This window comes from Oryx dammah, unplaced genomic scaffold (genome assembly GCF_014754425.2).
Source record: "Oryx dammah isolate SB20612 unplaced genomic scaffold, SCBI_Odam_1.1 HiC_scaffold_22, whole genome shotgun sequence".
Taxonomy (NCBI): domain Eukaryota; kingdom Metazoa; phylum Chordata; class Mammalia; order Artiodactyla; family Bovidae; genus Oryx; species Oryx dammah.
In genome coordinates, this window is record NW_024070206.1 from 16,901,533 (window position 1) to 16,922,409 (window position 20,877).

Consider the following 20,877-nt stretch of genomic DNA (forward strand, 5'->3'; position numbering starts at 1 on the left):
ATCATGGTAGCTCGACTATATAGTCTTTTTCAATGACCTTAAATACTCTTCTTTTTTACCAAAATACAAGCCAACTTCAAAGAAAATGTTGCAATAAAAATAATCACCTCATATCCTCTCACCTAACACAAACCCTATTGTCATAGTCTTTTATTCTTTTCCCCTCTCACCATTTGCTCTTGTTTTATAGAAAGGACATTCTCAATGAAAAAAAATGGAAGTAGAACAGGAAGAATTTTTCCACTATCTATTTTAAGTGATACAATCTATTTTAAATGAAGCACAAAAGGGTCTCTTCATACAGGAACCTAGAGCCCTTTCTCCTACTGCATAATCCATCCCCAAGCCTTGGGGGCAAGTCTGATATTTATCAAATTAAAGTAATTAACACATGTGTCTTGTTAAAGCAAGAGAATGTGACTGACAGGAGCATGGAAGCAACAGTTCTTGCCTGAAAAGATGAAGGTGGCTTTTAGAGTGGATGCTTAAATTCAACTGTAATGCAAGCCCCAACTGGCTTTCCAATCTGTGCTCCCACCAGTTCTCCACACAAACTGGGATCCAGACCTGGCCCAACCTCACCATCTTTATATTTGCACCTTCCTCTCTTGCCCTTGCATTTCCCTGTCTCTCTTACTGTCCAATGATCAAGTCACATTTAAGCTATGGAACAACTGCATAAAGCCATTACTGTCCTTCCCATGTAGAAAGCAGAGAGACAAATTCTTCCTTTCCTTAGCCTTCCTTCCAGCTAGGGAAGGTCATATGACTCCTTTCTCATCCGTGCATTCTAAGAAGTCTGTTTTTATTGGGGAGAGGTTGGTCCTGAAAAGCATTTTCTTCCCCGCTGGGTGAAAACAGGTAGTGATAGCACCAAGCTTTCTTCTTTCTGTCTTCCTGCCTTGAATACAGATGTGATGTCTGGATGTGTATGGCTTTCTTGGGACGAAAAGGTAGAAAGTAGAAGGTGCATGTAGAAAGGGTAAAGGAACAGTCCCCCCACCCATGGCGTTTGATTGAGCACCAGCAGCTGCCTAGCTCCAGACTCTCATTAGGAGAGAAAAATCAACTCCTGTTTACTTAAGTCACCATAACTCAGATTTTTTATTGCTTGCAATGAAAAGTAATCTCAACTGTTATCACTACTCCCATCAGCCTTTCCTAATCAATCCAGCCTGAGAGGTAGTGCATATAGTGGTTACAGACTTGGGTTCTGGAGCCACCCAGTTTCAAATCCTGGTCTATCACTGACTAGCTGCATGACCTTAGACAAGTTATCTAACTGCCAAAAGCTTCATTTTGCTCATCCATAATGTGGGAATTACACTGGTATGTGCTTCATGTACATGTTAAATGAGATAATGCACATAAACTACTTAAAATACTGGCTGGCAGATAGTCAAATAACCCTGGCTTTCCTGGTAGAGATGCTATCCTCCTTCCCCAGTACCCACCGGAGATGGAGATTTCCGAACCCTTCCTGTGTCCCACAGCTGAGCCCACTCCTCTATAACCCCCAGAGCCCCACATCTGACTCTGAAAAGACCCACCTGCCCTGGCCTGCTCCTCATGGCATCCATTCTGGAGCCTGAGCTGGACTTGGCTGTGATGCTGTTTGGTTTCCTCTGCTGACCTGGGGCCTCATCATAGTTTACCCCTTGGTTTCTTTGAAGGAGGGACTTGAGGCAGAGAGAAGGAAAGAAGAGAGCTATGAGAGCGTTTTCCATGCCCCTGCCTCCCTGTGACCCCCTGACACTTTGCTTATTGCCATAGCAGTGGGTTCCAGGACACCACTACTCCCCATGGTGGCTGCTTGGTCTCCCTGCACTTCAAGGATGGGAAAAATAAATCCTTCAAAGAGTCCTCTTGCTCTCTGGGAACCAAGGATTATACTGAAACTTTATTATTACTTTAAATAAATGAATTACTCCCATGAGGCCAGATGAAAACATGCTCTTATTAAATTTTTTTAAAGAAGGAAAGCAACTGGAGAATAAAATCAAAGGTGCCCAAATGGATTGAAGTGGCTCCTCAGAAGCTGTCTTAATAGCAATTTGTATTTATGTTATGCTTCTCATCAAAGGAGCATTTCACAAAGGCCCTGTTTCCTCAGAGTTGCCCCATGGAGTGTGACTCCAACGCAGAAGAGCCCAAGAGTCTTGGGGGGTCTGCCAGCCTCCAAAGCCCAGCCTCAGGCTCTGACCACTGCTGATGATCTGTCTCTGGACCTCAGGGCTGGCTTTGCTTCAGAGACCTTCTGGGAGCTGTGAGGAGGCATCTCTGTCCCCACTGGTCAGTGGGAAAGAGAGTGGCTGCCTCCCATGTAAGGACTCCTAGTGGAGACATAACATGGAAGCTTAATCAAGGGACCAATAACATACACACACACCATGAAAACTGTTGGAAATAAGAAGAACCTACCTCAGCTTGAGTTTCCTTCTGACTGTCCATCTACCAAGACCCAAATTTCTGACTGTGTTTGCTTTCCCCAAGTGTTCAAACTTTTTATTTCCTTGTTTTCTAGATGGGAGAGAAGCCATATGCATACAAATATGTTGAAAAATAAGACATCCATCACAGGTCCTCTTTCATTTGTTTTTGCTTCCACAGTGCTTGATATATGGTAGGGGTTAGGTAAGTGTTCACCAGTGAAATAAGTGCACAGGTAAACTGATGAAAGAGGAAGGTGGATCAATTATTAATAGATGGTAAGTAGAAATTTCTAGGTAGGCATGATCACTTCCCAGCTGCCTAGGAAGCTGGACAGAATCTCACTCCTCAGTTATAAAACCAATTAAAATGTAGACTTAACCATTTATTGAAAAATCTACTCTTTGCTTAGCACTGTTGCAGAATTTTGTTGTTGTTCAGTTGCTAAGTCATGTCTGACTCTTTGCACAATTTAATATGTTTTTAAAAGAGTAGTCTTCACTGTTACCCTTCTCATGGCATCAATTCACAGATGAGGAAACTAAGGTTCAGAGAACCTGTAACTTGCTCATGGACTTGGTAAGGCCAAGGTTGGAACCCAGCTCTACCTGTCTCCAAAACCATGCTCCTCTTAGTGCTTCTGTGTCCCTCCACCCATGGTCTAGCTTCATTTTTCCACTGTAATGTCCACATCCTTAATTGTTCCATGGGAATTCTACACTTGAAATATTTTCTGTCTCATTTATTTAGCAAAATTCTATATTTTATTTAGAGCTGAACCCTACCCCCAAATCTTTCAATATCCAGAGTCTGCCCCAGCACAGTCATCAACCAAATACCCCATTAAGGAAGACAGAGCAGGAATCACTTAATGAGGGCTTGGATATTCTGCGTAATGGCAAATACTACCCATAGTAGGGCTGTTTCTCATCCTGAACTCCCGTCCTTTGTTGACTGCCACCCCACCCCCGACACACACACTCACACAGTGATTGTGAGCTCCCTGCAGTCAGAGGCCAGGGTCTAAGTTCCAGCTCCATCACTTACCACCTTTGTGACTGTAGGCTAGTCACTAAACATCTCTAAGTGTTATTTTTGTCATTTGGTAAAATGGAGATAATAATATAAAACCCACCTCATAGGGTCATTGAAAGAGTTAAATTGAAGGATAACTATAAAAGTCTTGGCACTACTGGGCTTGTAGTCAAGGTAGCCAGGATTGTCAGTGATGAGAGGGTGATGGCAGAGATGGCAGCCCTCAGGTATTCCTCATGCAGCGCAGCCTTGATGGGGTGGCTGAGGCCCTCTGTGGGACTGAGAGGGGAGGAAAGGGTTTTCAGTGATGTTAGTTGAGTATCATTAGGGAATTCAGGGGCAGACAGATGGGGAGACCATCCACACTATTTAAGCTCCATAAGGGTCTGCTTCCCGTGTGTAGGACCAGCTCTGGGGAGGTTGATCTCCAGAAGACAATATACAGTGTCAAGCAATAGGATAAATAGTCTAGAATATTCCAGAGATAGTGCGAAGTGCTATCCAGAAGGGCAGGGGTGCCCTTTGCAGGCCTGAGTGCCTCTGGGATAAACATTGCCCTTTCCCACCTCTCCTCCCTTGCTCACAGTCCCCCTCCAGCTGATGCCAATCCCCATTCTCAATGACCTCACCCTCTGTCTTTGTCTATGTTAATCATAATCACCATCCTTACAGCCCAGGTGAAATCCCACCATTCTGTGAACTTTTTCTCACCACTGCAGTTCAAATGCCCTTGCTCTGAGTGTAATCAGAATTTTGTATCTCTCACATGTTAGTTTGTGAAAGTACAGCGACCTGGCACTAATAATCTATTGTTTACATTAAGCCTTGATTATTTGTCTGCAGTTTTTCATAGACAAAACCCAGGCCAAATACAGATCTTTGCATTCCATAACTGAGGTCAGGGGAATTCCCTGGCTATCCAGGGTTCAGGACTCTTCTTTCACTGCTGAAAATCTGGGTTCGGTCCCCAGTCAGGGAACTGAGATCCTCCAAGGTACACAGCACAACCAAGAGGGAAAAAAAGAGGGAGAGAGAGAGAGAGACCACATCTCTTCTGAGAAGCTGTGTCTGGGCTTCTGGCACTTACCTGCATAAAACAAAACTGAGGTCAGCACTAAGGCCATTTGGAGCTGACAATCAGTATTCAATATATACATTTGTTGGATAGAAAGGTAGGTAGCAACTAGTTCACCTGGCAGGGTTTTAACAGTTCATACAAGAATAATCCTTTCACTTGATATAAATCAGTAAACTGAGAACCAAAGAAGGGATATTCCTAGTCCAGAGTCACAGCCCAAACTAGTGTTTCTCTATGGGGAATGTTAAGCTTTATAGGAAAAACCAAACCAAATTATTTTACCTTCTCCCTTTTCTTCTTCATACCTTTATCTCAATGGAAGTTCTAAGCTTTGTTGTTTCATTGGGACAACAGTATGACACATAGAATCACTTTGGATCCACTGTGGGCCTTTCAAACTGCCTGTTCTTAAGACATGGACTCTCTAGTCTCAACTTTTACATTTCACGCCACCATGTTGAAATACCTACAAGCTCCCTAAACTTCCCCCACAAAACTTTGCATTTCATCTGTATGCCTCACTCCACTTGGTGAGCCTTCTTCTCCTGGGAATTTTCTTTAAGGTCATTGTCTTTACTGATTCCTCAAAACCCTGTTGGGTGTTCCTACCAAGTGTTGCCCTAGCACGCTTTGCATTTTTCCAGATTAGAGTTACCTTAGACCACTATTCAGAGTCCTTTTTGACATCGCATTGAAATATGTTTGACTCCCCCAAAGATACACTGGAGTGCCTGTTTGGATCTCACTTCCCCTGTGGTAAGGTACTTTGGGAGAACGACTCCTCTTCCTGAATTATGTTCCAGATGAGGGCTACGATCTTGGTAAAATCCTATCTCCCTGGCTTCAGTGACTGATCTGCAGTGACTGATCAGCCAGTGGCCATAGGCTCTGGCTGAATTTGAACCAAAGTTCTCACAGCTGTGGCCACAACGGTTCATGGAAAACCACCTGATGCAAGATAGATCAGTCAGTGGCTTTCTCCAGGATATTTCAAACTCAAGCTGGGAAGAGGCATTTCCTTTCCTCCCTAATAATGCACTAAAGATGAGAGGTCAGCAAGGCCGGAGGCTGTGGTTCCCTCCTATGGAGAAGCACTTCTAGAATGGTGAAGCCGACTGAGAGAGAATGGCATTTAGAGGAACAGAATCTTGACCACTTTTGAGCTCTTATTTTCCCAGTTAAGCTCTTGCCCTCCCAGTCAGAAGATTTGAGCAATGACCATATTTTGAGGCTGAATTGTGCCCCCTCCCAAATTCAAACATTGAATCTCTAACTCCCAGTACCTCAGAAAGTGACTCTGTTTGATAATAGAACTTTAAAAGAGGAAATTAAGTTAAAATAAAGGTGTTATGGAGGGCCCTAATCTAGTATGACTGATGTCTTTATAAGAACAAGAAATTTGTATACACTGAGAGACACCAGGGGCTCAGAAGTACAGAGAAAAGACCACGTGAGGATGCAGAGATAAAGCAGCCATCTGCAAGCTGAGAAGAGGCCCCAGAAAGAAAATCAAACTGCTGACACCTTGATCTTGGGCTTCTAACCTTCAGAACTAAATATCTGTTAAACCACCTCATCTGTGGCACTTCGTTATGGCAGCCCTAGAAAACTCATACAGATCCCAACGTCCTCTTTTTTGTTTGAGTTGGTTCAAGATCAGTTTCTACGCCTGATGATTCAGAGTTCCAGTGCAGGCTTCCATGTATTTTCAGCTTGTATCCGCAATAGCTTCATGGCCTGTCCCAAGGCCTGTGACATCAGGAGGATAGACAGGCTTACCAATGGAAATGAGTCAAGTCTAAATCAGGTAAATTTAAAACCACTGTCTCAGTTCGATGAATTAATGGTTGCCTGAAATATTTTATTTGATAAACAATGCCCTTGACAGAATCCAGGAACCTAGGATTGAGCAATGACAGAACTGACATTCAGTCTGTGAGTCATAATTATCTGGATACCTCTGATTACCTAAAAGACTTGGCATTTCTTTCTAAATGGCATTTACATCAGAGAAACTCTCCTGCAAGATAAAGCCAGTGAAGGGTCACTCAACTAGGTGGCTTGCTTTAAATATGACTGGGTGGCATTTTATTCTTATGGCATTTTCCGCCTTTGAAATCATCTACATGCTTACTACCAGTAGTGAGTATTTTCTAGCTTTGTTATGAATGACTTCACCTGGTAAAGATCAACATCATTCTTTTTTATTTCATCTAATAATGTTATTGAGTTCTAAGACCACCATTTATACACCAAGGATCCACTGCATGCTGACTAGTGGTCAGAAAACCTGACTACATTAACTTAGCTCCCTATAGAACATCTATCTTTGAATTAAGATTCAAAGGCTTAACCTGAAACAAGTGTCCACCTTGGGGACTACCTCTTAAACCTTTAATAGCTTCACAATTTATTTACTCTTGATTTTGTGTGTGGGTTGTTTGCCTCCCAGCTCTCCTTATACATTGCTTCCCACTCCTTTTTATTGCAAGCACACTCTCATTCTTAAAATATAGTTTCTGAATATATTTTCCTGTCCCCCACATCCCTCAATAACCCTCTTGCTTGCTTAAAAGTAAGCTAAATGTGCATAATCGAGAAAGTTCAGAAAACAGAGTTTAAAAACAATGAGAAACTTACCAAGTTATAAAGTTCTTAGTAATTGGCATTTGAGGTCTACAGAAACATAAAACTGATTTTTGAAAAGTTCTCTTTCCTCTTTTTCAAATGCATCTTTTCCTGTGAGCTCCCTTAATATTTCACACACAACTCTGATAATCTCCTTCAACCTATCACCTCCTTCCCTTTAATGGACTCTACCACTTAAGGAAAGCTTGGCTAAGACTCAGTTCTTTATTATTTGCTTCACAGATCATAAGACTGAGAAAAGCTTGATTTAAGCAACTTTTTATTAAAATAAATTTTATTTTTTAAAATAAATTTATTTAAATAACATTACTATCCCATCCACAAAAGTGTAGACAAAAAATACTGTTTCCTATATCTTTTTCTCAATTCTCTTTATGTGGACACAAAATAAATTCTTGAGTTTAGCTAAATAATTTTTTTTAAACAAGTAACGAATGAATTAGCTGACTATGAATCTAAGTGCCTTTGTCTTAATTATGCAAAAATAGGGGGAAATTACTTGTCTGTGTGTCACGATCCACTCAGCTCAAAGCTCTGAGAGGACCCACTTTTTCAGGTGCTCTCACTTTTGCTATCTTCTAAAGATTGCACCTTGTTTTAATCCAGAACATGTTGAAGTTTTACCAAAATAACGACTGAAAAATTATTTTGAGTTCAGATGTACTTGGAAAAGGCTAGATAAAGTAAATGAAGCATGGGGACTTTTTGTTTTTTGTTTTTGTTTTCTTTAAGCAGAAAAACTTTTCAGAGACTAAAATGTGTGTGTAACAGGAGAATCTGCAGGGTGCCACTGGAAGACGAACTCACAAGTTTGACCTTCTGCACCTCTTCTGTGCAAAGGATCTTTCAGCATTATTGGCCTGGGGAACATCAGCTTGATGTCTCTCACCACTTCAATGACTTACAGAATAAAGGAAACTTTAAGATATAAAATAAAAACATCTTTGCTTTTCTTTTAAAAATCTAAGCTACTACCCTAGCTGACCTTAAAACTACTATTAGTGGCATTAGGTGGAGTGCTATTCCTAGCAACATTCTTTTTTTTAGAAAGGATCATATTTAACTTTCTTCCATCAAATGGTCAAGTATTTCACAACATAAAAAGAATCAAGTTACCAAATAATACCCAGAGATGCATATAAGTGCCTATTGGATAGTAATGAGCATTTTATCTACACCACAAACTTGAGGTGATGGGTACACAAAAAGTGATATATACAAGCAATGCGATAGTATTCAGCCTTAAAAAGGAAGGAAATTCTAACACATGCTACAACACTGACACACCTTAAAGACATTATGCAAAGTGAAATAAGAGACACCAAAGGACAGCTACAGTATGATTCCACTTTTATAAGGTACCTTAGGTAGTCAAATTCATAGTGACAGAAAGTAGAATACTGGTTAGAGGGAGGGATGGGAAATGGGGTTTTACTGTCTAATGAATACAGAGTTTTAATTTAGGATGATGAAAAGCTCAGAGATGGATTGTGGTAATGGTTGCAAAATAACATGAATATACTTGAAGCCAATGAACTGCACACTTAAAAGTGGTCAAGCAAAAACAAAAAAAGAAAGAAAGAAATCAACATATCTTGCTGTGGTCCACAGAGTTTGGCCTTAAAGGGTGGAGTTGTAAGGGCAAAAAATTGTGTAAACCTAGGGTCAACATTAGTACCACAAATGGAGATTTATCTTGGTCTTGTGAACTGGCGACTTTGGTCTATTCCATGACTTATTTCTATCTTGAAATGCTGTTGACTCCTGGACTCTGTGGCCCTATAACCATCTGATCACCAAGTGACTGCCTGAACCCAATCTTGAGAATTTATACCGCCTTAATTTTCAGGACTTAAATAAAGAATATGAAACACAGAATCAGGATGAAACAAGCAAAATGACTGAGACAATCTATTAGTCAGGAACTAGCACCATTGTCCTCTTGTGGCTTGAACTCATCCCCACCCTCACTACACTGCTTATCATGGAGTAAGCACTTAATAAATATTGGTTGAATATTGGGGGGGTGGAACATGGTCAAAATGGTAAATTTCATGTTATGCATATTTTACCACACAAAAAACAAATAGCAACTTTAGATGACCAATATATGGAAATCCCATAGATAATAAGGGTGGGACATTAAGAAAGAAAAAAGAGTAATATATTAAAGAATATCAGGTAAATCTCTATTCAGATTTTTTAAAAGCACTTTTCTTTAATACAGGAGTTTTGTAAAAGAACTCAGAAGTTTTAAAAGTGGGAGCTCAGGGGAAAATTTTTAAATCTAAGTTTTTAACATGTTACATTTTGAATGTATATGAAGACCTAATGTGTACAAGCACATGGCTAAGTAATATTGTAGATATAAATACAAAAAGTTTTTGTCCCTGTCTGCAAGTAATTTATTATCTTATAGTAAGGTATACCCATGAGTAACTCAGAGACAATAAAAACTGTCCTAACAAAAGAAAGGACACTCCCAAGCTCATTCTACGAGGCTGCCATCACCTTGATACCACAACCAGACAAAGATATCATAAAAAAAAATTACAGGCCAATATCACTGATAAACATAGACTCAAAAATCCTTAACATACTAGCAAACCGAATCCAACAACACATTAAAGGATCATACACCATGATCAAATGAGATTAATCCCAGAGATGAAAGGATTCAACATACATAAATCAATCAATGTGATACACCATATTAACAAACTGAAAAACTAAAACCATATGATCATCTCAGTAGACGCAGAAAAGCTTTGACAAAATTCAGCACCCATTTATGATAAAAACGCTCTAGAAAATGGGCAGAGAAGGAACCTACCTCGACATGATAGAGGTCATATATGACAAGCACACAGCAAACATCATTCTCAGTGGTGAAAAGATGAAAGCATTTCTTCTAAGATCAGGAAAAAGACAAAGATATCCACTCTCAGCACTATTATTCAACATAGTTTTGGAAGTCTTAGCCATGGCAGTCAGAAAAAAAAAGAAATAAAAGGAATTCCCTGGTGGCTCAGACGGTAATGCATCTGTCTGCAATGTGGGAGACCTGGGTTCCATGCCTGGGTCGGGAAGTTCCATGGAGAAGGAAATGGCAACCCACTCCAGTACTCTTGCCTAGAAAATCCCATGGATGGAAGAGCCTGGTAGGCTGCAGTCCACGGGGTCACTAAGAGTCAGACACGACTGAGTGACTTTACTTATGTTGTAAGTGAAGTAAAACTGTCTCTGTCTGTAGATGACATGATACTAAGCATAGAAAATCCTAGAGATGCTACCAGAAAACTACTAGAGCTCATCAATAAATTTGATAAAGTTGCAGAATACAAAATCAATACACAGGGACTTCCCTGGTGGTCCAGTGGTTAAAAATCTGCCTTCCAATGCAGGGGATGCAGGTTCAATCCCTGGCGGAAGAACTAAGATCCCATGTCACAGGGCAACTAAGCACACAGTGCAATTATTGAGCCCACGTGCTCCAGAGCCACATGCAACAGCGAGAGAGAAGCCCACATGCCACATGAGTGATCTCACATGCAGCAGCTAAGATGCAAAAGAGTCCAAATATTCATATACAGAAATCTCTGGCACTGCAATACACTAAAATTGAAAGATCAGTAAGAGAAATTAAGGAAATCATCCCATTCATCATGACATCAGAAACAATAAAATATCTAGGAATAAACCTACCTAAGGAGACAAATTGGAGAAGAAAATGGCAACCCACTCCAATACTCTTGCCCGGGAAATGTCATGGACAGAGGAGCCTGGTGGGCTAAAGTCCATGGAGTCACAAAAGAGTCAGGCATGACTCAGTGACTAAACAACAACAAGGAGGCAAAAACGTATACTCAAAAATCTGTAAGATAACTGATGAAAGAAATCAAAGATGATGTGAACAGATAGATATACTATGTTCTAAGATTGGAAGAATCAATATTATCAAAATGACTATACTATCTAAAGCAATTGACAGATTCAGTTCAATCCCTATCAAATTACCAATAGCCCTTTTTTTTTTTTTTTTACAGAATTAGAGTAAAAACTTTTTGTAATTTGTATGGAAACACAAAAGACCCAGAATGGCTGAGGCAGTCTTGAGAAAGGAAAACAGAGTGTGAGGAATCTGGCTCCCTGACTTCAGACTATGCTACAAAGCTACAGTAATCAAAACAGTATGGTACTGACACAAAAGAGAAATACAGATCAATGGAACAGGATAGGAAACCCAGAGATAAATCCACACATCTATGGTCACCTAATCTATGACAAAGGAGACAAGAATATACAATGGACAAAAGACAGTTTCTTCAATAACTGGAGCTGGGAAAATAGTCAGATTCCCTTAGAATCAAAAGCCCAGACTTTTGTGGGCCTTGATCAAGGATGTGGAGTTAATTGACCCAATACATTAGACTCTACATTAAACTCAAGTCAGCAATGTGTAGAAGATAGAAATTAGCACATTCTCTAATGCCATACATAAAGATAAACTCAAAAAGAATGAAAGACCTAAATGTAAGGACAGATACTATAAAATTCTTAGAGAAAAACATAGGCAGAACACTCTCCGACATAAATTGCAGCAAGACATTTTTGATCTATTTCTGAGGGTAATGAAAATAAAAACAAAAATCAACAAATGGAACCTAATTATACTTAAAAGCTTTTGCACAGAAAAGGAAACAAAACAAAAAGAAAACCCACAGAAAGGGGGAAAGAAATATTTGAAAATGAAGCAACCAACAAGGGATTAACCTCCAAAATATACAAACAACTCATTCACCTCAATATCAAAAAACTAAACAATCCAATCAAAAAATGAGCAGAAGACATAAATAGACATTTATCCAAAGAAGGCATACAGATATCCAAGAGGCACATGAAAATACATTCAACATTGGAAGCCCCACAGATTATTAGAGAAATAAAAATCAAAACTACAATGAGGGTTAGGGTAAGGGTAGGATGTACTGGGAAACTGGAATTGACATATACATACTGCTATACACAACATAGCTAGTAAGAACCTACAGTATAGCACAAGGAACTCTATTCAATATTCTGTAAGTCCTATATGGGAATAGAATCTTTAAAAAAGAGTGCATATTTGTATATGTATGTGTAACTGATTGACTTTTCTATACAATGGAAACTAACACAACACTGTAAATCAACTATACTCCAATAAAAAATTAATTATAAAAACCCACTAAGAGGTATATATGAAGTATAAATACAGAGCTCTGGAAGCATGTGGAAGTATTAAATCTGATTAAAAATCCATTCCCTCCTCTTCACACCTACCCTACTTCTTCTATCCCTGAGATCCAAACCAAGCTCCACTGCCTCCGAGGAGCCATTCTTCATTGTTCCAACCCACTGTGGTCCAACTTTGTACTTTCTTTACAACCATGAGTGTTACTCGCTCAGTCATGTCAGACTCTTTGCAACCCCAAGGACTGTAGCCCATCAGGCTCCTCTGTCCATGGGCTTCTACAGGCAGGAATATTGGTGTGGGTTGCCATTCTCTTCTTCAAGGGATCTTCCCAACTCAGGGATGGAAACTAGGTCTCCTGCATTGCAGGCAGATTCTTTACCATCTAAGCCACCAGGGAATCCACTACAATCATACTCAAGTAAATATTCAGAGCCTTGCCCTTTTCCCTCAGTGGTTTTAGGTAGAATTTATAACATGGCCAATATATATTTCTGTGTATTCTCACACATTCCCCCTATTTTGTTAGAGCCATCAGTTGCTTTGGAGATGACTAGAACTGTTAAAACAAGAATACAAATAAATAGAGAAAATAGGGTTGTGAGTCCCATATTGATAAAAAGTTGTTTGTTTTCAAAATCAGCCTTGGTTAAGAGAGACAGGTTTTACTAAATTCCAAAATCTTCCCTTAAGATCAGAAACCAAGCTTGGCAAACTCAGCAGCAAAACTTTACCCTAACTCTTACTGTAGATATTAGAGACAGTAGGGAAGTTTCTATCAGGTAAGATAAGAATAAAGCATTCTAGGCAAAGAGAGAAGGATTTTGTGTGGATACCCCCAGGGTGAAAATATAGCCAGATTCCCTTAGAATCAAAAGCCCAGAATTTTGTGGGCCTTGATCAAGGATGTGGCATTAATTGACCCAACACATTAGCCTGAGTCTTCTAGAACACTCAGGCTGATGCTGCTCTGTTCCTCTACACCTAAGATGGCTGAAGAAATCGCAACTAGAGGAGTCCAAGAGCAAGCACTCTGTCTCTATATGACTTGTGCTTTGCATGAAGAGGTCCTCTGAGTTCCCATAGACTCTAATGTGGGGTGAACATGAAGATAATGAGCCCTACAACACTAGGTTAGATGAGTAGGATTTAAAAAAAAAAAAAAGTACAGAAACTTCTCCATGGTTATATTGGTAACAATATATTTTGATGGTGTGAGGGAAGCACAGGATCCACCAAAACAAACAAACAAAAAATGACATAAAACCAAGGTGGGATTAGCCATAGTGGGCAGACACCAGTACAATGTGTTCAGGAACCAGAACAGACCAGCCTCACTCTGTGATCAGCAGGGAAGATAACAAGCAGGTCAGTTCCCTCTCCCTCCACATGGTGTGTAAACCCTCCATGAACACATCCAACCATCTTGGGAAAGGAACATAGAGGTGCTTCTTGTGAAAGGAATATCCCTGATTAAATATTTATGCTTCACACTCACCGAATATCTGTCCAAATTATACCTCAGATGCTATTCTAAAATGAAAAAGGTTGAATTGTATTTAATTAGAAAATTTAAATCCAATTACCACTTGATCAGATTAAGGAGAACAGTCATAGAAAAGAACTCTACTCCATTCTCTGACCCATTTATCTTAGAGTATGTAAATATCCATCCTTTCTCCCCTGTTTAACACAAAAGGTTGGGGCAATGTTACATTATGTATGCCACAGGGGTCCCCTAAGTAAACACCACATGAAGAAACAAAAGGAAGAAAATATGGATTTCATTTCTTCCTTTCCTCTCTTTCCACCAAAACCAAAATAAGTCATAAGACAGATTTTTTCAAAAATAACATAATTCACAGAGAGCCTTCTGGAAAGAGAACTGGCATTAGGAAAGTCACAGGGCTTAGTCCTTAGAATATTGGTACTGCTGGCTACGGACAGTTTTCCTGCCAAGCTTTCTGTCAATAAGTCGAAGTAAATATCTAGCTGAACTAGTAAGTCCCCCAAAAGTAATAAGCAAAGTTTTCAATCTTCAGAAATGTCTGACCGTCTCTTTCTTATAGAAGAAAAGCCCTACAATGGCTCATAAATGGATATTTCCCTTGGGGAACTAATATCTTTTCCAAGGTCAAACTTGAGTTTTCTTAAAGATTAGCACAGCAACATTTATGAGAAAGTCATTCTTTTTTTTTTCTTTCCTAATCTATTATCTTGAAATTCACTTTGCTTCAAGAAGTCATTAAATATATCCACCCCTCCACCACCACATTTTTTTTTCCTTATTAGAGCTTTTAGCAGGAAAAAAAAAAAAAAAAAAAACTAGAGCAAGGGCTTCCCTGGTAGCTCAGTTTAAAGAATCCACCCTCAGTGTGGAAGACCTGGGTTCAATCCCTGGGTTGGGAAGATCCCCTGGAGGAGGGCACGGCAACCCACTCCAATATTCTTGCCTGGAGAATTCCCATGGACAGAGGAGCCTGGAGGGTTACAGTCCACGGGGTTGCAGAAAGTCACACACGACCAAGTGACTTTCCCTCACTCACACAAACTAGAGCAAGTTGTAGGCAAAGAAAAAGACAATCTTAAAACTCAGCAAACAGCCCAGATACCTCTTAATGAGAAAGTTGACAGACTGACTGGCTTTTCCCTGGTGTATATGATCAGGTACGTGAGGCTATTAACAATAAAACTCTGCAAAAAAGTATTGTAGAAAGCAGGTGATGGACTTCCCTGGTGGTCTAAGACTCTGGGCTCCCATTGTGGGGGGCCTAGGTTCAAGCCTAGTTGAGAAACTAGATCCCACAGGCCACAACTAATGCCCTGCATGCTGCAACAAAATGGAGGATCCTGCACGTCGCAAATAAGACCCGGCAGAGCCAGGTAAATAAATATTTTTTTAGAAAGATGGGTGAGTGTTGATTGTCTGTCTGAAGTTCATAAATGACTAATAATGGAATTGTATTAAAGATATAGGAATTACTACAGCCATACTACCCTGAACATGTCTGATCTTGACTGATCTCATAAGGATACAGTCAGTACTGTTTTTAACCTGTTACAGAGGTATACAGAAATTCATTATATTCAGTATCCCATAAAAATATCCTCGTCCTCTATGAAGACACTCAAATTTCATCTCATGTATAAAGCCTTCCCTGACCAGACCAGCCCACACCAATAACTCCCTTCCCTGAACTCCAAGAGCATTTATTGCCTTTAGCATTCACTGGGTGTAGGCCATTAATTTTTTTTTTTTTAAACAAACATGGTGCACTAGATAATAAAATTCTCCAGGGTAGGGATCACATTAAATTCATCTTGTCCCTAGTACCTAGCCTGGAGCCTTATCCACAGCCCATAAGAGTTCAATAAATGTTTGTTGTTAATGATGATATGTTGTAGGTGCATCTGAAACATAATCTGGATAAACACAATACAGGAAAAGTGCAAATCATCATCTAATGAACACACAAGCCAAGAAATCAATAGGAGAGAGTGGTCTGAACACCAGGTGAAAGACAAAGTAATGCCCTTCTCCTTGCCCCAGCATCCAATATGGTGATGGATTATGTTACATAAAATTATTGATGAAGACCAATGTAGGCACAATGATTTCTAAACAGTAGCAAGAAATATTAGATACAAAATGTAACATTATAACATAGGCAGCTGTACTGAGAGGCAGAATATGGACAAATACATTCAGTTGGTGAAGAACCTCTTTGCAGATAAGTAACTTCAAGCCTAATGAAAACATGGTGCTTTCATTTCCTCCTCTATCTTTCCAGCCCAGAAACTGAGATGCCGATTTCTCACAAGATATGTCAAATGAGCATCATTTGCCCCTTAAACAAAAGAACAGGAAGGCAAAGTGGGGCATTCAACCTTTGCCAAAACAAACCTAACCCTTCCAAACAAGTTATGTTCTTACAATGTGAGTCAGGTTGGGTAAATTCATACAATTCTCATTTACGGTACACAAAGAGAGTAGAACAATCTACTTACCTCTAGTTTGAATTATTGTCTTCTTTCATAAGATTTGACTTATTAACTTAGTAGTAGAAAGTTCAGGCCAAATCTGTTCCAGCAGTGAATCTTATCTTGCCTTTCTCTGCCACTCTTGTTTACCTTTTCTCTACTAACACCCTTTCTTTCATCCTGGAAGCAGAGGGACTCTTAGGAAGAAGGCTCTGCCAATTTTTGGTTTTCTTTTCTTTTTTTTTTTTTTTTTGAACCTGTAGGTAACATACTCAGCAATAGCATTGGTCTAACTGATGTGAAGCAGTGAAAAACTCCATTAGACTAATGCAAATGTGCTTGGGCCTGAGGCCAAGATTTGAGGCAAAAGGAAAGCAAGTGGGGACCACAAGTTGATATTCCTCCCCTACTCAACTTGTATGTGCTTTGTTGTTATATGGACAACTGAAATAAGATGACAATTAAACTGACCATTTCAGTAGAATATTGATAAGGGCATGACTCATTTTTAATAGAGTTTATTAGTTCTTTGGCTTAAATAACCAACCAACAATATCTGAACTAGAGCTCCTCACCTCATCCACTACTATATTTTCCATCTGCCTATAAAATTTTCAATGTGTTGAAGAACTTGAAAAACAAATTGTTTTTATAGACATTGATCTAACGACCTGGTTTTCTCCACAATTATTAATCTTTTGGGTGCATTAAATCCACTAGCTAAAGGAAATGAGGACTTAATTCCACGGTTAACTAATGTATAGCAGTAATAATTTCTACAAACAACCTGGCTTCCTTCATAGTCAAGGAAAACCAAAACCAGCTCATTTCTTTGAATAGTTGGTCTGAGGCATATTTTTGTGTAAACACAAAGTAGTCCTAAACTTAGTTATGTAAGAACCCTTCATTATAGGATACAGAGTTTTCCTTCTAGATCCCAAAGACATGGAATTAGAAATGACTCATGTACTCACAGTCATTCATGCCCTGTTGGCCCAGTGGATTGAGGTGTCCAAAGTCTCTTCCTTATCTGTGGGTAGTGGGAATATTTCAATGATATGTACTCGTGTCCAGAAATACCCAAGAAGAAAACTGGAACAGGCCTAAATAGAAGTACAGAGGGACTCTTTTAAGTATAGTTGTTTCTTAGGATGATGGAGCATGCTAAGTCACTTCAGTGATGTTTGACTTTTTGTGACCCTACAGACTGTAGACTGCCAAGCTCCTCCATCCAGGGGATTCCCCAGGCAAGACTATTGTCGTGGGTTGCCATGACCTCCTCCAGGGGATCTTCCTGACCCAGGGATCGAACCTGTATCTCTTATGTCTCCAGCACTGGCAGGCGGATTCTTTACCAATAGCACCACCTGGGAAACAAATGATGATGCAGGCAGCTTGCAAAATGGTGAGTTGGGCAATGGCTGGAGCAGCACAAGGAAACACGATGGGACAGAAAGTGGGAGCCTCCACTAGATGGAGCTAGCATACACCTATGGCACCCAAGGTACTATTATCAAGGCAAAGCAGGGAGGTGTGTGTGTGTGTGTGTGTGTGTGTGTGTTGTGTTAGTCACTCAGTCATGCCTGACTCTTTGCAACTCCATGGACTGAAGCCAAGTGGGCTCCTCTATCCATGGAATTCTCCAGGCAAGAATGCTGGAGTGGATAGCCATTCCTTGCTCCAGGGGATCTTCCGGACACAGGGATAGAACCCAGATCTCCTGCATTGTGGGCAGATTCTTTATCATCTGACCCCCTAGGGAAGGTGACCTGTGAATTAAAGTGAGTATATGTGAGTATTTCATACCTCCTTAGGTTTGACTCTATGCTGAAGGTATAGAGTGGGGTGGTACACACGTGTGTTTTATTATGAGCATGATTGCTTATATGGGTATAGATAGATGTGTGGGTATGAACACACACATATACACATATATACCTCTGTATTTATGGACACATATGCACATATATATGTTAGATTATATAGATAAATGTTGATAAAAGTAGAGATATAGATTGTGGGCCATTACTACAATAAATGGAAGTCATGCTGGAGGAAGGAAGCTAGCTTTTGCTGAATGTGTACTGTGTGCTAGGCCTTTTCATACACTTTCTCATTTAACCTTCACAATAGCTGTGAAAAGTGGCTATTATTACTCCCATCTTTACCAAGGAGGAAATTTGATGAACGTTATGCAGAACTTGCCCAGGATCACACAGCTAGGAAATTACAGGGCCTAGATTAAAAACCAGTTCTGCTGAACTTCAAAAATCTAAATATAGTCTTCAAAACCATAATATAGTCACACTTCCTATCACATAGACTTGCAATAGTTTCTTGCAGTGTGCAAACTAAGTCCAGGGAATATGGTTTGTGGTATGTTTTCACAAATAATATTGACATGTGTGTTACACAAAATTAAAATAACATATATGCAAAAGTTTGATCTATGTTGGAACATAAATATATATATACATATATATATATATACACACACATATAAAGTTAAATAAATACCACATTTCACTTTTTGCTTTTTCACCCCAGGCTAATTATTGAAGAATGCCATTATAGGAATATGCACAAGAATGAATTCCAGTATATAATTTAATTAAAATAAGTTATTTAAAAGAATATTAAGTTTGTTTTCAAGTGGATATATCAAATCCACATGCATACATAATCAAGTGCATTCACCATTTGAAAAATAATATATTAGCATTGGGGTAACAATACAAATTCCATTTACACTGCCTCCTTATGCTGTAGGAAAAGCCATTTCCACTGAGATGCATGAAGCATATCTAAACTTGACCCACTTCAAAATGCTGTCATTGAAGACTTCTCAGCCTTTGGGCACCAGCCTTTTGGTTTATTTTTCTCTTGTTCAGAAAGTGTGCTGTTTCCAAATAGATGGAGAAATACCATTCTTGGGCTGGAAGAATCAATATAGTAAAAATGAGTATACTACCCAAAGCAATCTATAGATTCAATGCAATCCCTATCAAACTACCAAAGGTATTTTTCACAGAACTAGAACAAAACATGTCACAACTTGTATGGAAACACAAAACCCCAAATAGCCAAAGCAATCTTGAGAAAGAAGGATGGAACTGTAGGAATCAACCTTTGACATCAGACTATACTACAAAGCTACAGTCATCAAGATAGTATGGTACTGGCACAAAGACAGAAATACAGATCAATGCAACAAAATAGAAAGTCCAGAGATAAATCCATGTACCTATGAACACCTTATCTTTGACAACAGAGACAAAAATATACAATGGAGAAAAGACAGTCTCTTCAACAAGTGCTGCTGGGAAATCTGGCCAACTACATGTAAAAGAATGAAAGTAGAACACTTTCTCACACTGTACACAAAAGTAAATTCAAAATGGATTAAAAAACCTAAATATGAGACCAGAAACTATAAAACTCTTAGAGGAAAGCATAGGCAGAACACTCAAGGACATAAATCACAGCAAGATCCTCTATGACTCATCTCTTAGCGTAATGGAAATAAAAGCAAAAATAAATAAACAGGACCTAATTAAACTTAAAAGGTTTTGTACAATGAAGGAAACCATAAGCAAGGTGAAAAGACAGCCCCAGAATGTGAGAAAATAAGAGCAAATGAAAAGAATTAATCTCCAAAATATACAAGCAGCTCATGCAGCTCAATACCAGGGAAACAAACAACCCAATCAAAAAGTGGGCAAAAGACCTAAACAGACATTTCTCCAAAGAAGACATGCAGATGGCTAATAAACATAAGAAAAGATGCTCAACATCACTCATTAGAGAAATGCAAATCAAAACCACAGTGAAGTATCATCTCATGCCAGTCAGAATGGCCATCATCAAAAAGTCTACAAAAAATAAATGTTGGAGAGGATGTGGAGAAAAAGGAACCCTCTTACACTGTTGGTGGGAATCCAAACTGGTACAGCAACTATGCAGAACAATGTGGGGTTTCTTTAAAAAGCTTGGAATAAAACTGCCATGTGACCCAGCAATCCCTCAGCTGGGCATACACACCAAGGAAACCAGAACTGAAAGAGATGCATGAATGCCAATGTTCACTGCAGCACTATTTACAAGAGCTAGGACATGGAAACAACCTAGATGTCCATTGGTAGATGAATGGATAGGGAAGTTGTGGTACATATACACATGGAATATTATTCAGCTATAAAATAAAGAATGCATTTGAGTTAGTTCTAATGAGGTGGATGAACCTGGAGCCTATTACACAGAGTGAAGTAAGTCAGAAAGAGAAAGACAAATAGTGTATATTAACACATATACATGGAATTTAGAAAGATGGTAATGATGATCCTACATACAGGACAGCAAAGAAGACACAGATGCAAAGAACAGACTTTTGGACTCAGTGGGAGAAAGTGAGGGTGGGATGATTTGAGAGAATAGCACTGAGATGTGTACTTTACCGTATGTAAAACAGATG

The 20,877-nt window shown here is 39.4% G+C and overlaps 1 protein-coding gene across 5 annotated transcripts in view; it reads right to left on the minus strand.

Annotated features, from left to right (window-relative positions):
* The window catches only part of SLC14A2 (solute carrier family 14 member 2), a 506,126-nt gene that overhangs the window by 475,470 nt on the left and 9,779 nt on the right, over positions 1-20,877 (minus strand). For 3 of the 5 annotated variants that reach the window (XM_040264572.1, XM_040264569.1, XM_040264574.1), the window contains exon 2: positions 17,381-17,509. The gene's annotated coding sequence lies outside the window, so the exon portion shown is untranslated. Of the gene's footprint in view, positions 1-16,433; positions 17,358-17,380; positions 17,510-20,877 lie in introns of those variants that run through there. The other 2 variants (XM_040264570.1, XM_040264571.1) reach the window with 2 other exon arrangements.